This window comes from Sceloporus undulatus, chromosome 1 (assembly GCF_019175285.1).
Source record: "Sceloporus undulatus isolate JIND9_A2432 ecotype Alabama chromosome 1, SceUnd_v1.1, whole genome shotgun sequence".
Lineage (NCBI taxonomy): Eukaryota > Metazoa > Chordata > Lepidosauria > Squamata > Phrynosomatidae > Sceloporus > Sceloporus undulatus.
In genome coordinates, this window is record NC_056522.1 from 168,037,177 (window position 1) to 168,046,181 (window position 9,005).

The 9,005-nt window shown below is 43.5% G+C and overlaps 1 protein-coding gene across 1 annotated transcript in view; it reads left to right on the forward strand.

Moving 5' to 3' along the window:
* Positions 1–747: 747 nt before the first annotated feature.
* Positions 748–9,005, forward strand: part of ACKR3 (atypical chemokine receptor 3) — a 14,567-nt gene continuing 6,309 nt past the window's right edge. The window contains exon 1 of the mRNA XM_042478116.1: positions 748–830. The gene's annotated coding sequence lies outside the window, so the exon portion shown is untranslated. The remainder of the gene's footprint in view (positions 831–9,005) is intronic.

The following is a 9,005-nucleotide window of genomic DNA, read 5'->3' on the forward strand; positions in this document are numbered from 1 at the left end:
CAATAATATGCATCTGAGGAAGTAGACTGAGGTCATGCTGCCAACTTCTTCCTTGCAGTGAGCCTCAAAGGGGTTACAAGATCTGTCTACGGACTGAATCCACAGATTAACATGGCTATATCTTTTAATAATAATAATAATAATAATAATAATAATAATAATAATACAGTAATATGCATCTGAGGAAGTAGACTGAGGTCATGCTGCCAACTTCTTCCTTGCAGTGAGTTTCAAAGGGGGGGGGGGTGCAATATCTCTCTACAAACTGATTCCACAGATTAACATGGCTACATCTTTGAATAATAATAATAATAATAATAATAATAATAATAATAATAATAATAATAAGCATCTGAGGAAGTAGACCTAAGTTTAGGAAAGCTCATGCTGCCCACTCCTTCCTTGCAGTGAGTCTCAAAGGGGCTGCAAGGTCTCTCTCCAGACATACTGGGCTTGGATGGCCTCTTGTCCTCCATTTTCTCTGCCAGGTCCTCCTTGGAGTGGGAAGAGGAGGAGGAGGAGGAAGAGGAGGAAGCAGGTGGGCTGCCCTTTGGGCTGGAAAAGGCTCCAGTTTCCAAGGGATGCGAGTCTATATGGGGCAGGAAAGAATACAACACCTTGCTCTCTCTCTCTCTCTCTCTCTCTGTTTCTGGCTGCCAAGCTGCCAAGCTGCCACCTAGAGGCGCCTGGCCGCAGCAAGAGCCCCACTCTCTCTCTCTGTATATATATATCTAGCTGGGAAGGAGCCTCCAGTCAGTCATTCAGTGGCTCACCACCGTCCTGAGCAGAGGAGCAAGAGAGAGACCCAAGAGGCGGAGGAGGGCTGAAAGGTAAGGCTGCTTCTTCTTCTCCTTCTTCCCCTGGAGGCAGGAGGAGTGGGGCTCTAGGCAGGCTGCCCAGGGACCCTCACCCCACCAAGGAGGAGCAGGAGCCCCAGGGAGGCTCCAAAGCCACCCAGGGAAAAGCCTCAAGCAGCCAGGCTTCTCTTAGCCCTGCTGCTCCAAAGGGAGGACTTTGGGGCTGGCATGGAGGGCATCTTCCAGCAACTCTGGTCCCAGGCTTTTTGGGGCGGGGGGGGGGATTCCTCTTGGACAGAAAGGGGGAAAGGTGGGGCAGGTCCTGGAAAAGGAGGACATCTGGTCCCTTTGTCCTGGATGGGCTCCTTAGCCCTGCTGCTCCAAAGGGAGGACCTTTTGGGAATGGTGGTCCTTCTGGACAAGGAGGGCCACTCCTCTGGTCAGCCCTGCTCCAAAGGGAGGATATTGTGGAATCCCTCCTGGGCAGGAGGCTGGACGTGTCCGGGAAAAGGAGGGCGGCTGGGGGAGGTGGGGGCTTGCTTCTCCATCTGAAGGGGGTGATGGTGGGGTGTTGCAAGCAAAGCAGGCACCCAGATGACCTGCTTCCAGAGAGAGAGAGAATGGCAGGCAGGCTAACTTTTGGGAGCTAGTAGGCAAAGCTTGAGGCACCCAGGGAAAGCAAGAAGTTGGCAGCCTGAGTTTTCTTCCCCAAAGGCTCTTTCTGTCCTGAGGGGGGCGAGGCTGCCTTCTCAGGGCCACTTTCCTGGGTGCCCCCAATGTTCTTTGTTCTCCTGGGGAGGCTCCCATTTCCAAGTGCCAGCCTTTTCAGAGGGAAGGAAGCTCTCTGTATCCCCCCCCCCCCCTTTGGACCTAAGGGACCTTACCCCTGGCAGCAGAACCAGAGGGCGCTTTAAGAGTGTGAGAGATCTGGGTTCGAATTCCGGTTTGGCCATGGGAAACCCACTGAGCAAGTCACACTCTCTCAGCCTCCTCAGGGGAAGAAGGCGAGGGCAAACCTCCTTCAGAACAACTCTTGACAAGAAAGCCCCATGGTCATGTTTATTTATGGCATTTTTTATGCCAGGACCCAAGGTAGCTCACAAGATAAAAACACTTTAAAAACAATTTAAAAAGAAATTAAAAATAACCCAGTTAAAATTAATAATAGTAATAATAATAACTCCCCCCGCCTCTCCTCAAGACTCGAGGCAGGGTACAACATGTTAAAATACAAAACACCATTAAAAAAGGGTGCAGATGAAACCAACAGTTAAGATCCAATACTATATAAAAACACGATAGGATAGGTTCACCTTAGGGGTGCCATAAGTCAGAAACAACTTGAAGGTACACAAGAATAGCGAAGGAGGAAGCCAGTGAGGTCCAGAGAGAGAGAGATCTCCATCCCCCTTTGGACCAAAACCCATTGAGAAGCCCCCCTAGGCTCTTTAAATTGAGGAGAGGCTACCAATGGACTAGTCTTTGCCTAGGACTCTTTGGTCACCCACAAAAACTTTCAAGTGAGTCCTGGCTGGGTTTCTCTGTGCACTTCTTTACAAGTCGCTTCCTTGCACACTGGTCTTTAAAAACTGTTTTAGGACAGATGAGTCTGGAACAGAACTTGATGTGCCCCTTTGAATCTGTGCATCTGCTTCGTGAGAAGAGGCTGGGGCTTGGACAAGTGTGCATGTTGTTGTTTTTGTCGGTGTCATGTGCCTTCAAGTTATTTCCAACTTATGGCAACCCTAAGGCCAAACTATCACGGGGTTTTCTTAGTACGTTTCCTCAGCGGGGGTTTACCATTGCCGTCTTCTGAGGCTGGAAGTGTGTGACTTGCCCAAGGTCGTGCAGTGGGTTTTTATGGCCAAGCAGATTCAAACCCTGGTCTCCAGAGTCACAGTACAACACTCCGACTGCTACACCAGGCTTGCTCCCAACCCCAAGTGTGTGTAGGATGACAATATTATGCACGCTAGAGTAGAGTTTACTTTGACCCAGCTGCTTTGGTGGGCAAACATACTTGGAAGCAGTTCACACCAAACACCCTGCAACTTTTGAATAAGTATTCTTGGAGTGGCATTGCTGAGAACCCTCAAAAATGAGTCTCCAACGGACATGATCTGTTGACTATTGATTCTGAATACTTTTATGCACAGCAGGGAGGTTAAGAGGTGCCTAATGCAGGGAACAGAGGTGTAGAAGAACACACATCACACCCTGAATAGACTTAGTTCAGGATAAGTGAGACTTGTTTTAGATTTCACATGCATAAGATTGCAGCAGCAGTTTGAAAAGGGAGAAAACTTCTCGCCTCTTCTCCTGCATGTCTCACGGTATCCTTATGATATGGAGCTATGGGTCCAGGGGAAAGGTGAGATGGTTTTGCCTTTGTCATTCCTTGTCCTCTGAGGTCAGGCAGCCTAGCAGAACATCAGTGTTGACACGCTGCCAGTCACATCAGGACGTAGATGCACAATAAACAGTTGCCCTGTGACTTGTGGGAGTAATGAGGAGTTGTAAAGTTATTCTGTTTAGTTGCTAAAAGCAGAATAATGATGGGCTTTTGGGGGTTTGGTTTCATTTTTTTAAAGCCAGAGTGGCTCATTAAACATTTTATGATCCTTTGAAAGTATTCAGGGACATTCCAAGGAAGATTCAGCTTGCAAAGTTTTAAGGTGAACTATGGCAACTTTTTGTTCCATCATAACTCTAAATGTTGTCACTGAGCCTCTGACTTGGTTCATGGGAGTCACAGGAGAGTGACAAACAGTTTGGGCAACAAGGAGATAGTAAAGGGCTGCATTTTCTTTTCCCTGAACTTGCCACCAGCAGATTTATTGCCAGATGGTTCCAGGAACAGCCTTTCTGTGGGAACAGCAAGGCCTCCCTTTCTAACCTTGCACACTACAAATGCTTCTATTTGCATCTTATTATCCGCTTAATGCTATGCAGTGTAAAGTGTTAAATGCTCTTTCCCTCAGATGTGGGATTACACCAAGGTTTAGAAATAAAATATCAGAAGGTTTAGAAGGAAGATGCAAAATGTCTCATAAAGGAACCTCTTTTCCTTTTCATAAGGATTTTTATTTCTTTTTATAAACCAATATGTAGTTCCAAATCAAGTTCCAAATATATCATATTATAAAAAAGGGAGCAGTGCTATTATTTTAAACTACCCAATGCCATTTATTAATAGCTGGCAGGCAGCACTACCTATAAATATCTTCTAAAATTGTGCATCTATTTTTTAAAGGTGTAAAATGGTATTAAACTGGGCATAACCCCTTTTGTTATATATTTTTTTCTCAGTCACAGACTCAAAGTCTGGAGGCTGTTTCCAAGACCATTCAGTGAGCATGAGGCTAAACAAGCATAAATTAAAAGGAATAGCAGCTTCAAAGTTAATAGCTTTATGTGTGTGTTTGTGTGTGTGTGTGTATGCGTGCATACATTCCTGTACACATGCATACATGCACAAAACTATCATCTGCATGGATTTAGAAGATGGTGAGCAACTTTTTAAGATAATTTTTAGATAAACGTCTTTATGTTTGAACACAGCATAGGGAAATCCCAAATTTTGCTGCAGTCTTCTTGGTTATTCCCAACTAAAATGGTTCTGTTCCATCAATTGTTGTATGTTCAATCAACATATAGGTAAATCCCATTGCTTCAGTGAGTCTTCTCGGATCAGGAGCAAGAATAGGGTTTAGTTCTTTATCTGATGTAGGACAGCTTAAACATTTTTCTATACTTTCTTTAACAGAAGGCTTATTCTAACAGGCATGTTGGCATGTATTCTAGCCTGGCATGTTGGCCCAGGATTGTTTGTTATAGTCATTTATACAGCGTATGTGTCTGTGTGTGTGTGTGTGTCTTTAAGCCACTTGTTGACTTATGGTGACTCCATGAATTTCATAGGGTTTTTAAGGCAAGAAATAAGCTGGTTGGTACTTCCATATAATATTACCATGACTTTCTTTTAACAAATGTAGACAGGGAATGGCAAACCAAGCCATTCTGAAAAGTATTATTGATTTTAAATAGTTCAGTGGTTGCATTGGTATTCCTGCTGATTAAGATACTGCCAATGCTTTACAGTATATTTCTGACACAACCCAATGACAATGACTGGTTTGTGTGTGAGTGAATGCATGTATGTGTTTTAAGAACCTGACTCATGCATGTCCATGTAAAAGAAGGACCACTTTAAATAATACTTACATTTGGTAGAATCACATCATTTGTAAAGACACTACAACATCCAAATAACAAATTTCTCAATTAGCTGTGTTCTCTCATATTATTTCTCCCTCATCAGTTAAAGAGTTCTGTGTGACTTAAAAGCTAGCATATTGTTACCAATAGATATGCCAATAAAACATTAAATTCTAGCTTTGTTTCAGTGTTTCAAGTGTAGCAACAGATAGCTATAACAATAAATGTAGTATCAAGCAGTTTACAAGGAGAAACATTGGTGTAGGCTCAGGGGAAATAGTGCTGTGCATGAGATACACACACAGAGAGAAATGCTGCTCTGTTCCACTGTTTATGCAAAAAGTGCAATGAACTGAAGTGACAGAAATCTTGACTTTACCACTTTAGACAGCAGGTGTGGTGTGGGTTCCACATTTTTGACCCTCATCCCTCTTCAAAGTGTATTTTATTTATACAAAATGACACCACAGGGAGAAATATTTGCATAGCCTTCTGCTTGCTGTGCGTTTACTTCACTCAAGAAAGCCTTGAGATGGAGAACACTGGAAATATAATCCACCTCCTGCAGTAGGAGGAATTCTACTACCCCATTCTTTATAACAGGCAGAATGGTTTGACGTTTGTAAGGCCAGATTCTATCTTTCAAAACACAGGAATCCCCCCTTTCCAACACGTTGAAGTTAAGTTTGAAGCTCTGCGGTGGCAGATGAGGAAGTGTCTCTTCTTTTGTGTGTTGCTTACTTTGTGCCATGCAGTCTGGGACAAAGCGAGTCGTGTACAAAGTGGTCATCTTCACTGTGCATCAGAACCTTTCTCAACCAAATGAAAGTGGAGAAGGGAGGCAAGGAGAGAGAGAAGAGTGAAATGGGAACAGTAGCAATGCTTTCTGGGCCTGGAAGGAGTAACATGGATGTGTGAAGAGGAGTAGTGAACAACAGGGAGGGAGAACTGTGACTCCTGACACAACTGTTTTGGAACCTTGCTTTATCTGCCTCCTAACCTACTGTTCTTTTAAAAACACTCCTATTGTGGTTATCCAGGTTGCCCTTCTCAGCCACCCTTCAAGGTAAAAAGAGAGCTTGGCCACATAAAAGGACAAACTAGTTCTCCTCTCCGTGGTTGGAGGACTGATAATGTCTCTACTCGCAAATAATCTTGGTGGGAAAACTCCCGTCTCTGGTTACTTGAGCAATCCCAGACAATAGCCAGGCTGGCCTTTTAAGACAATAATCTCTGGATATGGCTGTCCCTGATCTTTCATATCAGTTGCTAATCCCTTTGGCGGTTTGAGCATATCAATTTTCTGGTTGTGTTCTATGTTGCTGGCATGCAAATCTGTCTAGATATTCTTCTGCTGTATTTACGCATGGAGATATTCAGGCTAGCTGTAGAAATGAAGGTGCCTGACTCGGTATTGCCTGGCATGCAGTGAGGTCCTCAGAGCTCTTCTTTCACAAGGCAGTCAAGACTGCATTGTGTTCAAGTGAGCTGGCACAGTGGATGAGAGTCCCTTGCTTTTCTTGGGTGAGCACTGGCAGGGGGGCCACAAAGCCCACAATCAACTTAAATCCTTGGTTTTTCATGGGCTGTTATTCTATCCCACTGGAGGGAAGAGAGGCTTGTGCTTTGCCAAGGAATAGTAACTCACTTGATTGTTGATTTCACTGAATGTTGATCTAGCCCCACCATTGACCAGGCTGAGCTCTTTTCCCCCCTGAATACATTTGCTTAATATTCACACTGAAGTTCCCATCACACTTGAGTAGGAATGTGATGCTCTGAGTGGGACAGTTAAAGTGTAATGAGCTGTTGATTCCACAGCATTAAACCAGATTATATTTTAATGTGCTTGACTACATCAGGTGATTCCTTTTCACTCTCTAGCTCCATTTGTGGTGACAAGCCAATGCTATCAGCCACACTAAAAATGATTTATGCAAGTCAAAGAAAAATGCAACAATTTTGTATAAAAGCAAATATATATTTGAGATAACATTTTATTTTCTCATTCTGGGCACAATTTGCATTTCTGTCCCGATTCATCCTGAGCCTCACCTGCAAATATTGGAATATTAATGATAATAGGTCCAAAACACATTGCAGAAATAATCCAGTTTGAAACCACTTCAACTGCTTTGGCTCAGTGCTAGGGAATCCTGGGAGTTGTACTTTATTTTAGCACCAGAGCTCTTTGGCAGAGAAGGCTAAATTTCTCACAAAACTGCTATTCCAAGAATGAGTCAAGGCAGTTGAAGCTGTCTCAAACTGGATTATTTCTGCAACGTGTTTTGGGCCAATAATTATGTAAGCAAGTTAAACGTACTGTTTTCTGTACTCGTTTTATGAATAAAAGTAAATGATAAGGAAGGTCTAAAGATAAAATGACTCCAATTTCTGGGATAAAGCACCTTTCTCATTTGGTGGAAGAATTAACCAAAGCTAGTGTACTGATTTTCCCAGCCTGTATCATCGGAATACTATGTTCCAGTTGGAAATTTGCTTTCCCTTTTTAAGGGTGATAAGTTGGGGTTGCTGAAATGGGAGAGAGAGGCTGGTCTTTAGAAGATCCAGCCAGAGCAAATCCCAGACCTGCAGCCTTGAAGACATGTGCTGAAGTGACCTTCCAGGTTTAGGTCTTGCCAGTGCCTGATAAGAGTGGCCCCTTGGGAATGTTACATAGATTCCATCCTAAGCTCCCGAGAGAAAAGGTGAGGTGTAAATAAATAAAGGATTCTCCTCTTTTAAACTCCTCCAATGTCCAGCAGTTATGGCTGGACATTGCTTGTTGTTGCTCATTAATTGTTGTTGTGTGCCTTCATTTCTGACTTGTGGTGACCCTAAGGTGAACCTATCACAGGGTTTTCTGGGGCTGAGAGTGGGTGACATGCCCATGGAAACCCAGTGGCCAAGCAGGGACTCACACTGTGGTCTCCAGTACATTGCCCAACACTAAAACCACTACACCACACTGGGTCCTTATAGCTCTTATTATTCAACTCCTGGGAACTACTGTGGTTCTGCACTGCAAGTTTTTTCTTAATATTATGATTTTCTAGTGGCAGTACGAGGTCCTGTAGCATGTTTAGAATCTGACCTCTGCAGAACAGTGAAATGGCCTTAGACACTCTCAAAGGCACCTAAAGACATTAGAGACTTGCCAGCAATGGATTATATATAATTCAAACTGTCTTGACTGTGACTGAGACTAAGACTGAAGCTTCCTCATGCGGACTTTACCAGATCTAGTACATTATATGAAAAGCATATTCAGCTTCTGTGGAAAGAAGGTCCCAGGTGGGACCTGATAGTGCTCAATTATATAAAAGTAACAACACATAACAACACACCCTGCAATTTTGGGTGCATTGGGCCAGAATTTCAGATTTATTTCAGCAGAGGGCAATATACTCTGAAGTGCATTCTTAAAACCAGCCTGGATCTGTTGGTGCAAATAATGTTGTGCTGAAAAAGTGACTATTAAAAGCATTTGCCAAAAGGTAGAGTAGATTGAAAGCCTGCTTGTAGGACTGTGTGACACAAATAAACAAGGGATTGACTTATCCTGAAGGGAACGGGGTTTTCCTTTTTTGTGGTATATGTTGGATGGAGTCTGTGACATCTGTCCAGGGTCCTGAGGCTGAATCTTGTGTGACAGGCTGAAGACCAGCGTAAGGTGTGTTAGGGCCAGACTACATCCAATGTATCAAACGGTGTATTTAGATCCAGATCTGTTGCTCGAAAGAAAATAGAGAAAACAAGTCTTGGTGTAATGGTGGGGCAAGCTGAAACCATGCCCTGTGAGGAGCATCTTAGGAGCTGGGTATGTTTAGCCTTGGGGAAGGAGTGGTTAAGTGGTGACATGATATATGTTTAAATATTTGAAAGGATGTCATGTTGAGGATAGAGCAATCTTGTTTGTTGCTGTTCTAGAGTCTAGGATATGGAGCAATGGATTCAAGATACAGGAAAAGAGATTCCAACTAAACATTA